Here is a 16,471-nt window from a genome sequence, read left to right as displayed (position 1 = left end):
AAAAAGATCTAAACCATGTTCTAAAGGGATACTCTTTTTCAACAATTCCATCCTTCTACACTCTCCAGCAACTTCAATCAATCAAAGTCAAAATTGTGCATCCCACTTTTCTTTATTACAGATGCCTTCCGCTTGCCATTGTTCACAAACTGTGAAAAGTATCTCTTTTTCACACAGCACTTTGGAAGCTTATAAATGTATACGTTTTTTTTTAAGTACAGAAAATGACTTTCTTAAAAATCTTTGTTGTTCATCATGTTTCAATAACATATATCTCTAAACATTATGTGAAGTTTTATAGCAACATAGATTTTATTCCTTATACTGTGTCCAATGGACTGAGAATCAGTGTCTTCGCTAGATAATTGATAGTCAAACTGAAATTAAGCTAATCAAGTAAAAATAACAAACGGGGGAAATCAAGCTTCCTCAAACCTCAATTAAGTTACCTAGACCTAATCCATATATCAAAGGAGAAGATCTGCAAAACACAAATAGAGTTAATTAAAATAGTCTCCCAGCAAATTGCATGTTCACAAGATTAAACATCATAGGTGACACATAGCTGCACATATCCATGCCCCTCAAATGTCAGCCTGGAATCAGCATATACACACTTCCACATGCAGGACAAATTCCCCTATAAAACAATGTCTCTCTACCCCATTTTCTCTGCAGTTACATTTCTCCTTCTCAAAGCTCTCTGGATTTAATTTTTCTTTATTCTTTTACCTCAGTTTGAGTTGGAACCCCAAATTATTCTGACCCCATCAATACTCCAATATTATTCCTTTGAATGTTTCAGTTCAGTTTTTCCCAAAGTGTAGTACGCATACCCCCAGGGGTACGGGAAGAGTTTGGTGAGGGTATGCGTTGCACCGGAGTTTGGTGGGGATCACGTGGGAATATCCACTGCGCCATGCTTAGCTGCGCCCACAGAACAAGGAAAGAAATAGGCGCGTATCGCAGTTTTTACATGGGAACTGGGGCCATCGTACATCGTATCGCAACTCATTATGGCGGGAACTTCTGCGCATCCTTCGCGCAGCTCGGGTTCGGCCATTTTTAAACTGTGGGAACATTAACAGTTGAGGTTGAGCCGCGGAGCTGTTTAAACGCTGGAGAATTGCAGTGTTATCTAATGGTTAGACAGTCTTGTGAGGCGTGACACGGCGTGAATATACTGCACTTCGTTACAGAGACAACTTACTTCTTTAATAGTTAGTTCCGAGCGCCTGTTATCGTGCTTTAGTAAGTTCCACTGATTTTGATTATTTTTATAAACTACAATTTTTATCCCTAACAGAGATTATGGATCGCTGGTTGAAATCTGGATTTCATCCTTCTCATTGAATCAAATAAATGTTCTTTATAATATAACTTTCGTTTATTTTGCGTATGTACCAAAAAAAGAAAAAATAAATATATTTTGATTTTTATTAAAGCATATGTTTTTTATGAGGGGTACTCAGTGTTACAAAAATTATAGAAGGGGTACACATATGTCAAAAGTTTGGGAAACACTGGAGTAGTTAAATAAAGAGACATTGAAAACAGAAATGGCTTTAGTCATGGATTTTTATCTCTTTGAAAGCCTCCTCCAAAGTATTCTGATTCTTGCTCTTTTTTATTGTTCTTTGGAGATTTTAATTACTCTTGAAGAGGTATGCATTATTTTTTGTCTTTAAAATGCTTTCATATAGTCTATTGTATGCTACCTCAAAATACTTTGGGTTCTTCCCCTGAAAGAGAATGGGAAAAGGAGTAATGTAACTCACCATTCCTTCTTCCTACATGGAGACATCATGACAATCTAGTTTTTATTTCACTGTGACAATGAAATAAAAGGATAAACTTCAGCTTTTCTAGCTCTTCAAAGTTTCTTATGCTACTCTTTCACCTCAGTTTATGATTAGATACAAATCAAACCTCAATTGGTCTGCTATTTATTTTAACTATGGATTGTTGAAACAGGCCAATATCACAAAATATTAATATTTGTTGGTGAAAATATAGTTATGATTAAACAGAGTTAGTAAAGATTCAAATCACATGAGAAACTGCAAATTATATTACTAGTACTTTTCCTCTTCTTCTTCCAAATTTTACAGACAGAAGGCAGGAAATATGAATCTGAAAGAAAGTTAAGTTCATTCTCATATATAGGTAAAGACTGTTTATTGGTATACTTGTGGTGGAACATGGTGATTCCTTTTATTCAATCAGTTCAATATTTTTAAAGGATTTCATTAATGAACAAGAATGGAAGAAACTATATTTCCAATATATTTAGATTCTAAACAATCTCAGCATATGAACATTCTAGCTCAATACCATAATGTAGGATCAATAACATGGGGCCTTGGGTGACATATCTTCTAACATACACACATACTAACCAAATATATGTAAGTTAGTGTGTGCATATGTGGATGTGTCTCTGTGTATTAATGACTTAATCTCTCTCAGTCATTTTTCCAATATTATTTTATTTAGTGTTAACACCATCACACAAAATTATTTGATAGCACTTGACACTTGAAAACGTTGCCATAATCATTGATGCACTGATGCAAGAGTTAATATAAAAAGTGTTGGCTGTTCAATAATCATTTTAATTCCCTTTTTATTTTCAGGTGAATAAAAATGCAGCTTTTTAAAAATGTAACAATAGTGTTTCAGCAAACAAAAATCCATATTTACAATTGTCTGTTTAAGAAAACAAGCCTGAATCTGGCCTAAATGGACTCCAAAAATAGTTTGGATGATCTGAGAAGTTGAATGACTTTGGAGCTTTGAGGGGTTCTTGGTGCTCTCTGAGCTTGCTTGTTTTCTTGCAAACATTTCATCACCCTAACTAGGTAACATCATCAGTGCTATAGTAAGGAGTGCTGTTTGCTGCAGTTTATATTCTAGTGGCTTACCCTGTCAGTGTTGATGGGGCTGGTCTTAGAGAGTCTTTGGTTGGGCAATTTACTGATGGCTCTTTGGCAGTTTCTTCATTGGGGTATTGTTTACTTGATTGTTGGTCTGAAGATAACCTGGGGATAAAAATGTGTTGTGGCCCAGCAGGAGCCGTTGGAGCTGCCAGCAGACTCCGACAGCGAGGGGCCCCATGAGTCGGCTCTGGAGGATGTGGAGGACCCTGGACAGGGTTCCGACTCCGAGCAGGGCGCAGAGAGACTGGTTGGCCACCAGGAGGTGTCTGAGCCTTGGACCAGTGGGGAGGAGACAAGGGAGAGTGATCCAGAAGCCAGCAATGAGCTGTTCCTGGATGCCCGGCATCGAAGAGCTAATAGGCGTCAGGAACAGTTACGCAAGTATAGGAGGTAATTGCACTCAGCTGGTGGTCATTAGGCTCCTCTCCACACTATAAAAAGACTGCTTGTGCACACGGTCCTCTTGCAGAAGTCAACGCAGGAACTAATGTGTGCTTGGAATTGTGAGCTTGGCAGGCTGCATTGCTGCCAAGCCTTATCTGTGTTGGATTGCTGCCACGGCTTATCTGTGCCGGCTTGCTGCCAAGGACCTGTCTGTCTGTTAATAAATTCCGGAAAGTATCTTTGACTTGGAGTGTGTTGGTGTAGGAAGAGAACAAAATGCAATTATCTTTGTTGGGCAGGATTTCTGTGATCAAGATGAATATTTTATCATAAATGTTATTTTTTATTTCAGACACTGCCAATATTGATGACCAAGGTTCAATTAAGCAATGGCAAAGGGACAATTATTTGGCAAGGAAAATAACCAAGATTTAAGTATAAATCATTGTAAGATGCTCAAGAAAGAGATTAGGGTCTTCCAGATATAAAATTATATTTTGAGGCATGCTATTTAATTTGAACGAAATAATGGGTGACTCAAGAATAAGAGGTTATTGGATTTGGGAGGTCATGAATTGAGGTTTGGATGGTATCTATGGCTTGATAAAGTTAAAATAAATATGGATTTTGAGAGTCTTAGGTGTGACATCCATAAAAGTTTAAACAAATATATTTTTTTTAAAAAAAATTCCCTGAAATACTTTTTTCAGTATCACTGTCACCACAAAAAGCATTTTTAAAGAAAGTAAATGATAGTGAGCTCCAATTAATGGATTTATGAATAAATAAGGTGAACCCATTCTCAAATCAAAATAAAACTTTCGGGTAGAAAGTCATAGATGTTTACCTATCTACAATTGTAAGAAAGATTTACTTTAGGTTTTAAAAATGTGGTTTGGAAGCTGTTAAAAATAAATTCAAAATTATATTCTGTCCTAACAATGAACATCTTATAGCTAAGGTTTATAAAATGCTGTTACGTTTGAACCTAGAAGGTGGATATGCATGATTCAATGGGCAAAAAACTTATAATACAATTTTGGAGCAATGGGGAAATATATGGACTAAAGTATTGACATTTATGTTGAATTATAATCTTAAGGAGAATTTCTATAAAATGATGTGCCTGTAATATTTAATGACAGATTATCAACAATGTATAAAGGTGTTCTAAATGTTTGCTGGAAATGTAATTGTAAGGAAGGTAATTTTTATCATAAGCGGTGGACATATGATAATACACCGAAGGGAGGAGCAGAGGGAAAGAAGAAAGAGGGGAAGAGAGGGTGGGAGAGAGGACCGGAAGGAGGGTGAGATGGAAGGGAGGGAGTGTATTGGGAGAAAGGAGTGATAGAGGGGGAGGGGAAGTAGGAGAGGGGAATGTTGGAGGGGAGAAAGGAAAGTTGGAGGGGGGTGAAAGAAAGGGTGTATGGAGGGTTGAAGTGGTATATTGGGTTTGTATTTTGGGGAATATTTTTGACAAGGATGGCTGTGTTTATTGCTCAATGTTATATGGCCCCGGTTATGCACAGTATATATGTGACTGTATGAAATGAAAATGAAAATAAAACATATTTGAAAAGAGAAAAAAAAATAGAAAAAAAGATAATGCAAAGAAATATTTCACGTTTCAATTCAAAAGATTCCAAAAATGGACTTGCAATTGAAACCAAAAAAGTTTACTTTGGGAGTATTAGACAAAGAAAAAAAATGGAATGATGTTGACGGCCACAAGAATTCTACATGACCCAAAATAAAAAGAAGCATCAACTTCCACAATGGAGGAATTGATTGAAGAAATGATGGAATTGGTGGAGATGGCAAAGTTGACTGCATTAATTATTTATTATATTTTATATTATCTTATTTATTAAGTTTGTTTACCATGCTTCCAACACAAATGTGACTGAGCAGCCATGAGATAAATTGGGAAAAGAATGCAAATAGTTTTGTTTTTACTTGGAAACCACTTCAAGACTTTCTGCTTGAAAGCGAAAAACAATGGAAGTTTGAGATGATTATGTGGGTTATTGCTATAGAATGGCTAGGAGTTACTAATTGGTACGAGTAAAAAGTTGACATTATAACTCTGTTATGTATTTTACTACACTGAAAGAAGAATGCTTTTTTGTGTCTTTCTTCCCTCACTTTACCCTCTCTGTTTTCCTCCCTCCTTTTTCCATTATCTTTATTTCTCTATCTGTATTTTGTATTAAGGAAAAAGACATTTCAATAAAAATAACAATAACAAGGAAATGTACTGGGTTTTTTCCCCACTCTTCCTTTTTATTCTCTGCTATGATAGCATCACTGAGGCTTTGTTCTGGAGCCAGGAAGAAAAGAGGAATCTTAAGGGGATCCACTGATATAAATCAGATTTGACTGAGGTCCAGGAATCCATGCAAGTAATCTACATTCTTAATAGGCATTTTTTTCAGGAGGATTTAGGAGTCAACTATTGTGGATATCCTAAACTGCATTAACATAAACAATTGTCCACCTAATCCTGGGAAGAGGGCAAGTTTCAAACACTTAAAATGCAGTTGAAAAAAGCAGACTTTGCCTGTTTTAAAGACGGACGTGGTATTCAGAGAGCAAAAATAAAGGTCACATCCATGCTATAAACTTTTATCAGGTTTTTTTTTTTGCCACTTTACCATGGCTTCGTCGAAAGATTCTTGACAACTATAATGAGTCAAAGCCTTAGCAATTATTTCTGCTAAAACTCCCCCCTCCACTTGCGGCTGATCACATCATCTAAATACAAAATACAATTGCCTGAATTTCTTGGTTAGAAGCAATGATGATGAAGGCAGTTGAAGTCTTCGGGGAAAATATGCTCAATGCTTAGTGTTGTAATCTCCAAGTCTGATGGAATTAAGCTAAAGCAGAGCTGGGAAGGAGGAGGGGAGATGGAAGATGATAGAGCATGCTTTCAGCGTAAATGGGAGTGTATACATTGAACAGAATCACAAAATAAACCCTATTCTTCTTTATTCCATTTTTAAGCAACAAATGATCTCATTGGAATGAGTTGAAAAAGGCTTCTGTCTGTATTCTGAGTTCCTCTTAATTTAGTGAAAGGAAATAATTATGCAGTGGATTCCAGATAGAGATTTATAGAGCAAGCACAACCATGTACCAAAGTTCCCCAAAGTGATGAAGGAAATAAAAAAGCTTGCACCTGCAAAATATTTATATTTTCATACCTGCTACCTAGGCAGACCTTTTCTAGGGCTTGGTGACATGAATATGTCAGGAGTAAGTCATCATGATTTGACAGCACTACCACCTGCAGTGATAATTTTGCTTACATATGAAAATTGTTGGACGTTTTATTCTATCAAGTTTTATTCGTGTTACATTTCATTACATTGGCTGAAATAAATTTTTGATTTGGAGCTTTGTCTTACACATGGGAGAAACAGTGTGAGTCAATATAGATAGCATTGACTCTGCATTCAACAGACCAAGGTGACTTGATTCACACATTGCAATGAGCCCTGATGGTTTAACTACCAAATAAGCAATAATTAGCTTGTTTCGGTCAACCTGTAGTACTTCTATCTAATAGTTTTCTAGCTATTCCACATATTCCTTAAACCAGGTCTGAATCACATACACAACTTTGTCTTAGCTGTGGTTGCAATCAATTGCATCAAGTAGCCAAACAAGGAGGCAAGTATATGAGCATATGCCAGCAAAGCAGTGGTGAGATTCAAATAATTTAACAACCGGTTCTCTGCCATAATGACCAGCTGGGTAGGCATAGCTCGGTGGTCATGTGACAATGTGGCCATGGCCAACTCATGTCGATGGGCACTTCGCCTTAGCTGTCGCAATGGAAGAAATCTCTTTTTGTGTTTTTTCCACTTTACAGGGCTAATCCTGTAAGGAAGGCAGGAAGGAAACATTCTGGTGTTGTTTCTAGCCTAATCTTTATGGCCCTGCTTACAGAAACTGCCTCTCCAGTTAACCCTTATTACCCTTGTAACAACTAAGGCGAAGTGCCCATCAGCCTGAGTGAGATTGACTTGGCCACGCCCACATGATCACATGACCACCGACCCCCGCCTACCCAGCTGGTCATTAGGGCAGAGAACTGCTTGGTAAATTATTTGAATCCCACCACTGCAACATTCCTATGAGCAACAGTGGCACACCTAAGAAATAATAAAACTCTACAGATATACGCAGTAGCAATAACCAAACAACCACCATCATAGTTCACCACCCATTGCAGCCGAATCTCTAGGAGTCCACACCCACAGAGTAGATTCGAACAATTTTTGAAACCCACCACTGGTGTATGTGTATCTATCCTATCTATCTATCTATCTATCTATCTATCTATCTATCTATCTATCTATCTATCTATCTATCTATCTATCTATCTACCTACCTATCTATCTATCATCTATCTAATCTATCTATCTATCTATCTATCTATCTATCTATCATCTATCTAATCTATCTATCTTATCTAATCTATCTATCTATCATCTATCTATCTATCTATCTATCATCTATCTAATCTATCAATCTATCTATCTATCATCTATCTAATCTATCTATCTATCTATCTATCTATCTATCTACCTACCTACCTATCTATCTATCCATCTATCATCTATCTAATCTATCTATCTATCTATCATCTATCTAATCTATCTATCTAATCTATCTATCTATCTATCTATCTATCTATCAATCATCTATCATCTATCTAATCTGTCTATCTATCTATCATCTATCTATCTATCTATCTATCTATCTATCTATCTATCTATCATCTATCTATCTATCTATCATCTATCTAATCTATCAATCTATCTATCTATCATCTATCTAATCTATCTATCTATCTATCTATCTATCTATCTATCTATCTATCTATCTACCTACCTACCTACCTATCTATCTATCCATCTATCATCTATCTAATCTATCTATCTATCATCTATCTAATCTATCTATCTATCTAATCTACCTATCTATCTATCTATCTATCATCTATCATCTATCTAATCTGTCTATCTATCTATCTATCATCTATCTATCTATCTATCTATCTATCTATCTATCTATCTATCATCTATCTATCTATCTATCTATCTATCTATCTATCATCTATCTAATCTATCTATCTATCATCTATCTAATCTATCTATCTATCATCTATCTAATCTATCTATCTATCTATCTATCTATCTATCTATCTATCTATCTATCTATCTATCATCTATCTAATCTATCTATCTATCTATCTATCTATCTATCTATCATCTATCTAATCTGTCTATCTATCTATCTATCTATCTATCATCTATCTATCTATCTATCTATCTATCTATCTATCATCTATCTATCATCTATCTAATCTATCTATCCATCATCTATCTATCATTTATCTATCTATCTATCTATCTATCTATCTATCTATCTATCTATCTATCTATCTATCTATCTACATGGATATTAATTCCCTTGAGTATTGAACTACTGAGTCAGGTAAAGTGAATTTGTTGGTGTAAAGAAATCACTTTAAAGATGGAAATATTTTTTTTAGATGAAAATGTGTGGAATGAATAGAAGAGGCAGTTTTAAATATGACTTCAGAGCCACACTACCTCAAACAGGCTTTCGAACCATTTTTTCTTTATTATACACAACTTATTTCACCTTTTCCCCTCTGCCTTTGTTACCCCACAGTTTTGAATTGACCTTGCCAAGACATCACAGGCAGAGAGGTTTGCATGCAAATAGGGAAAATTACATCCATTATTTTGCGGCAGAATTTCTTTAGCTTTATTTTATTAGAAGTGGGGCAGAGAGCACTGGCTTAGACTGACGCTCCATTATATCACTACTCTAAAATAACCTTTTTCTTATTTTCAGGATTGATTAAAAAGTTGACTTGATATGTTCATCTACCTTGGCACCTGAATTTGTTTTACTCTTGGCAGCCAACGGTATGATTGTGACATAATCATGTAAGCGAACCAGACTCATGTATGCAATTTGCTGTCTTGATCTCCATAATTGTTTGGCCAGTGCTGATACAACGGCAGAATAAGCAATGGCATATTTCTTAAGTATAAAAATATGCCTCCATGTTACATTTTGCTTTATTGGCTGGCGCAGATTATATGCAGTTCCTGGAGAAATATTGCAATGAGGACCCATGCGATGCTAAAGAAGGATAAAGAACTCATTATGAGAAGTGTTATGCTGAATGAAGAAGGATGGAATGAAAAATGATTTTAAAGAGAGGGAAATTCATTTACCCACTGAATAAGTCACCTTTCTCAAAATAGTGTTTATTCGTGCAGAAACAACGCGTGATGAATTTTAGAAGAGCAGAAGTCAGTTTGAATTTTGCTTTATGTTGAAAAATGATGAATTTTCCCATAAATATTACTACGATACCTTTTGAAATATTTCATTTATCTGGAGGCTCTGAACACAATTGCATTGAAGCAGACTTTCAGATTTTCTGTGGGTTTTTTTAGGTGCATAATGCACAAAGTAATCACCATACCACAAAAATTAAAATTAAAAAACTCTTGTCAGAAAGGAAAAAAAAACAGTTCAATTTAGTCTGGCTACTACTTTATATCAGTTTTATTACTTTCCCAGAAAAAAAAAAGTTAGAAACATTAGGGAGTGTTTTTCATGTTAAATAGTATGGTTTTCTCTCCAAACTTTTCTAACCTTTACTGAACATTCCATTCCAGAGTTGTGTGGAAAATTGCAAGAGCAAATTCCACTCTTCGACACACAGAGGACTATAACAAAAAAGTCAAGTGACAGCCATGACCACACAATTGGAGCTCCACCCCTTTTTACAGAGTCACATGTGACATGTGACCCATGTAAAAACACACTACACACTAAAAAAAAAGTCCAGGCCTTCAATTGTGGCCATTTGATTTTATTCTCTCATGGAGGCCCCTATAGCCAATCTAAATACCTGGCTGCTTCCCAAGTTGGAAACCTTGAATCCAGAAACCTTTCAAATAAGGCCTCATGGAGACTGGAGCCAGAGCCATAATAAAGGGAAGGAAATAAAGTGGCGAGAGGCCAATCTCTCTCTCCACCTTATCTACCTGCAGATGACACAACTTTAAGACTCGGGAGTATCACCATATGCTCCATGAATTTTCCTTGAATGTAGTGCAGTGGTGGGATTCAGCCAGTTCGCACCTATTCGGGAGAACCGGTTGGTAACTTTCTAAGCAGTTCGGAGAATTGGTTGTTGGAAGAAATCTCATGGTTTCTTTCCACTTTACAGGGCTAATCCTATAAGGAAGGCAGGAAGGAAACATTCTGGTGTTGTTTCTAGCCTAATCTTTATTGACCTGCTTACAGAAACTGCCTCTCTGGTTAACCCTTATTACATTGTAACAGCTAAGGCGAAGCTCCCATCGACCTGAATGCCCTTGAGTTGGCCATGCCCACCCAGTCACATGAGCACCAAGCCCCACCTATCCTGCTGGTCATTAAGACAGAGAACCGGTTGTTAAATTATTTGAATCCCACCACTGATGTAGTGGAACATTTCTACAGCAATGTGTGTTTCCTCATAAACATCAAAGGATGCCACCCAAAGTCCTCTGGCAGGATCCAGGGGATGTGTCTTCCCTGAGCTACACTTACCCTTTGGAACAATATCCCCTCTGAGATTCAGCTGGCCCAAAACTCCCTTCCTTTTAAGAATCTTGTTTCCCACCCCCAGTCTGGGAGGGGCAGGACCCATTGGATGAATGTTTCCTGTACATTATACACAGTGGTGGGTTTCAAAAATTGTTGGAACCTACTCTGTGAGTGTGGCCTCCTTTGTGGGAGTGGCTTGCCACCCATGTGACTGGATGGGAGTGACTTGCTGCCCATGTGACCGGATGGGAGTGGCTTGCCACCCATGTGACCAGATATGAAATTATGAATTAGTACTTAGGTCAGTCCAAGTAGCTATTCAGAAGTTAGTGGTTAGAAGCAATCGTAAAGCAAGATATGGAATTAAAACCAGAAATATCTTGTTGGCTATTTGAAAGGGAGTATAATACATATTTAATTTTACACATGTTAGCAGCTGCTGGAATTGTGTTTGCACAACAGTGGAAAAACAGAGATATGTAAATGAATAAATATTACAATGTGCAGGAATAAATAAATTGACAATTAAAATCAAGAAGGCTTTGAATACTTTTTCACGTGGGATTGATTTTAGCAATTGCCAACTAACAGAAACAGAAATTAGAAATCCAAAAGTATGAAAGAAAACACCAATTATGTAAGGAAAGGTCCCTAAAATGTATGAGGAAATATTACTAGATCATTATTAATGCGTAGATAACTGTGGGACATTACACACCCACCAGTGGTGGGTTTCAAAAAATTTTGGAACCTCTTCTGTAGGTGTGGCCTGCTTTCCAGGTCCACTGGTGGAACCTCTTCTAACCGGTTCAGTAGATTTGACAAACCAGTTCTACCGAATAGGTGCGAACTGGCAGGAACCCACCTCTGATTATACATTTCTGTTCGGTAAGCTCCCTCCCTCCCTCCTTCCCTCTCTTTACTGGTTTTTTGTTTAGGAGGAGTGTTGCTTCACGTCAGGAGTGACTCCACATGACTGGATAGTCAAGTCCCTGCAGTTTTCTTGGCAAGGTTTTTCCGAAGAGGTTTGCCATTGCCCTCTTCCTAGAGCTGAGGTAGACCAAGTGGCTAAAGGTCACCCAGTGAGCCTTCTACCTCAGGTAGAAGAGCCGAGGTGGCGCAGTGGTTAGGGTGCAGTACTACAGGCCACTTCAGCTGACAGTTCAGCGGTTCAAATCTCACCGGCTCAAGGTCGACTCAGCCTTCCATCCTTCCGAGGTGGGTGAAATGAGGACCCAGACTGTGGGGGCACGTTGCTGACTCAATTTGCTAAAAAATCTGTAAACCGCTTAGAGAGGGCTGAAAGCCCTATGAAGCGGTATATAAGTCTAATAAATGAATGAATGAATGAATGAATGAATGAATGAATGAATGAATGAATGAATGAATGAATGAATCAATAAATAAATAAATCTTACAGTCTCCCAGCTAAAAACACCAGGAATTTCAATGGATAAAATTTAGCATTGCCGTTTTATTTTAACTGGTGGGGGATGAGACCCTGCATAAGAACTGTGATTTTTTTTATTGTCAAGATGAGACTGTCTTTAAAAATAAGATTTATTTTTTAAAAAAACATCTTCCCTCCCTCCACTTTTTGTGTTCACTTGCTTGATCAGGGGGCTGAACTAGAAGACCTCCAAGGTCCCTTCTAGCTCTCCTTTATTCTATTCTTCTCTTTTATTAAAAAAAACTCTCTAAAAGTGAAGCACCCTTGTTAGCTTGGGGGTTACAGCCTGTCCAATTCCCAGTTATTCATGACCCTGCTCCTCTGGCCTTATCTCTTCTTGCTGAGCCACTGAAATGAAATGCCCCAAACCTATTTTGTTTTTGATGGTTTTGCAGTAATGACAAGAATGTGGGAAATACAGAATACTGAGCACACTCTTCTACTAACTTTCCTTATTTTTTTTCTTTTTTTTTAAATTAATACTTTCTTGTTTTCCATTTTCTTTTCTTTTTTTATTGTTTTTTATTAGTAAAAGAAAAATACAACAGCCAATAGATTGCAAAAGGCAATACAACATCCACCAATGTTTTGCTTTACATTTGACTACGTTTCGAGACATTTCCATAATAACAAAATCGTTATAGACATCAAAAGTTAGGCATCTTCTTCCCTCCCTCCCTCTTTCCTTCCCTCGCTTCTTCTCTCCCACTCCCCTTCCTTCCCTCCCTCCTTCTCTCCTTCCCTCCTTCCTTCCCTCCTTTCTTTTCTCCTTTTCTCCTTCCCTTCCCCCTCCCTTTCCTCCTTCCTCCCCCCCTTCCTTCTCTCATACATTCCCTCCTTCCTTCCCTCCTTCCCTCCTTCCTTTCTTTTCTCTTAGATTCCCTCCTTTCTTCCCTCCTTCCTTCCTTTCTTCTCTCCTTCTCTCCTTCCTTCCCTCCCTCCTTCCCTCCTTACTTCCCTCCCTTCTTCCCTCCCTCCATCCTACCCCGCTTTCTTCTCTTTCTTCTCTCCTTCCTTCTTTCCACCTCTCCTTTCCCTTCTCTCCTTACTCTTCCTCCCCTTTAACCTTCTCCCCTTCTATTTTCCATTTTCATAACATACAATCACATGTATACTATTGCATAGCCAGTATCCTATTGTATTAAGTAGTAATTACATCAGTTCCTCTTATCATCAACGCCCAGAAAGATAAAAACCCATTATTGGCTCTTCTGCTCTCCATACACCTCTTTCTTCTACCTCTCTCCTACCTCCTTCCTTCCCTCCATCATCCTTTCCTACTCTACTTCCCCTTCCTGTCTCCTTCTCCTCTCTCTACATTCCATTCCTCCTTATCCTCCTCATCTTCCCCCCTTACCCTCTCTCCTATCCCTCTCTTCCCGTCTTTCTTCTCTCTTCTGTCTCCCACTCTTCCTCTCATTGGTGTATTTCTGCTTCTGAGCAAACTCCAATCGATGTTGATGGTATTTATGCTTCCATATCAATATACTTAACGTATCCTAGTTTTAAAGAAAAAATAAGAGAAAGAAAAAAAAATCTAACTTTCCTTATTGTTTGTCTTCCTTCATCTGCAGACTTATTTCAGGTGCCAATTTCTTTCCTGATTTGCATTTGTTCCATCTTCAGTCTAAGAGGTCTGTTATTACTATATTGGCAATTAGCAAAGAAAAGACAAGCAGTACTTATGTGACATCAATAATCACTTCACGAGTTGGTTGCACCACTTTCCATTTTCCCTTCCACTTTCAGTGTTACAGATTCCCCAGACTATTCATTTCCAAGCCTGTATGTTACATATTTACATGAAATTGCAGTGTTTTCAAATTGGTTTTTTTTCCCCTAATCCACCCTGAAATTCACTGAAGTATGATCACAGGCGGATCCTTGTTTAATTCTTGTTTGTAAATCTAGACATTGCAGAGACGTCTGTCTTGCCGTGACCCATCAAAACCGCGCTCGACTAAACCGCGCCCGACTAAACTGCGTCGCTGACGTCATCAACAGGGCGACAACAGCCAGCACGGAGAAAGAAGGGCGCTTTAAATAGCGCTTTGAAAGCAAGCCGATTCAACTTAAGGTAAGGGTTAGGTTTAGGGTTAGCTTTAGGGTTAGGTTTAGGGTTAGGCTAAGGGTTAGGGTTAGGGTTAGGGTTAGGTTAAGGGTTAGGGTTAGGGTTAGGTTTAGGGTTAGGTTAAGGGTTAGGATTAGGTTTAGGGTTACGTTAAGGGTTAGGTTTAGGGTTAGGTTTAGGGTTAGGGTTAGGGTTAGGGTTAGGTTTAGGGTTAAGGTTAGGTTTAGGGTTAGGTTAAGGGTTAGGGTTAGGGTTAGGGTTAGGTTAAGGGTTAGGGTTAGGGTTAGGGTTAGGTTAAGGGTTAGGGTTAGGTTAAGGGTTACGTTTAGGGTTAGGTTTAGGATTAGGTTTAGGGGGGTTAGGTTTAGGTTTAGGGGTTAATTTTAGGTTTAGGGTTTACAGCGTGCTTCTGTCTCCGCGCTGTTGTCACCCTGTTGATGACATCAGCGACGCAGTTTGGTTGGGCGCAGTTTAGTCGAGCGTGGTTTTGTCGGTGAACCCTGTCTTGCTGCTTCTGAATTGATCCGTAGCCGAGGTCCACTTTTCAATTGTGGTGGTATGGTTGCATAATTACCAACTCTTCATATAGAGCTCTTCTTATAAAGGAAAATGTTTATAGCTTAGGGTTGAAATGAGGGGTCCTTGGTGCTCCGCATCATCAGCACTGATGGTGTTACCTAGTTTGGATAATGAAACATTTGCAAGAAAACAACCAAGCTCAGAGAATATCAAGGACCCCTCCGAGACCTTCTTATTGGCTCAAAATGTAATGGTATCATTCCCACATTATGGAAACCACCTCAGTGTTAGTGGAAGCAAATAAAGTGAAGTACAAGGATCTTTTGAGAAAGCTACCTTTATAACTTCCTTCTCTAACACAAGTATGAGAGCATCATTGGATGCAATCAAGTAAGGTAGACCAGATAAATGGATGTTAACCACTTGTTGGTCATTTTAAATGTCTGTCTTGTATTTGTATGTGCCCCTTCCCGTTTGAGTTGTTCGCCGCCCTGAGTCCCTTTAGGGAATAGGGCGGCATATAAATAAAATAAAACTTCAAACTTCAAACTTCAAATATGAGGGTAAAATATGTAATACGTCAATATTGAACATACTCTATTTGGAATTACCATTAAATAAAAGCCAGAAATTCAGAAGCTCAGAAATTCTTGGTGAATCACATATAACAGTATGATGAACACCCATTTTCTGTAAAACAATAACTTTGTTTACTTTGAAGAGGAGATACTGTTTTTAACAAAGAGATGCATTTAGAGAAATAATAAATAAAATAATTATATGCATTCCCCTTCATTTAAGTGCTCACAATTGTATCTTAACTCCATATGCGAGGAATATACTAGTAAAATATCTAACAAGAATCAGAAGAAATTTAGGGAAATTTACATGTGGGGAAACATCTCCCAATGTCTGCTTGCATGAAGGATTCCCCTCCTTGTTGAATGAAGTGATGGTGCAGCAGAATCAAAGTCAGCTAGGGATAAATCTTGCCCTCCTTCTGGACACATATCCAGTATCTTTCATGGCATGTCCTTACCCCTAGCTAAAGTATGTAATGAAGGCAATTTGTGTGTGTGTGTGTGTGTGTGTGTGTGTGTGTGTGAGAGAGAGAGAGAGAGAGAGAGAGAGAGAGAGAGAGAGAGAGAGAGAGAGAGAGAGAGAGAAGAAGGGAGAACAAATTCCCGCTTGCCATGAAAATGATTTAAGCTGCTTCATCTCCACAGCTGCTAACAATATAAAGAGGAATGACAGAATTGGTGAGGACCAGTGGTGGGTTTCAAATATTTTTTAGAACCTCTTCTGTAGGTGTGGCCTGCTTGTGGGAGTGGCTTGCCGGTCATGTGACTGGGTGGGCATGGCCAACTTGTAAAATGTGGTGAAACTCACTTAACAACGCTCTTGCTTAGCAACCAAAATGTTGGTTCAGAAACTCTGGCATTTGGAGCACGC

This window comes from Thamnophis elegans, chromosome 11 (genome assembly GCF_009769535.1).
Source record: "Thamnophis elegans isolate rThaEle1 chromosome 11, rThaEle1.pri, whole genome shotgun sequence".
Lineage (NCBI taxonomy): Eukaryota > Metazoa > Chordata > Lepidosauria > Squamata > Colubridae > Thamnophis > Thamnophis elegans.
The sequence above is the reverse complement of the archived record's forward strand: the minus strand, read 5'-3'. Positions refer to the sequence as shown.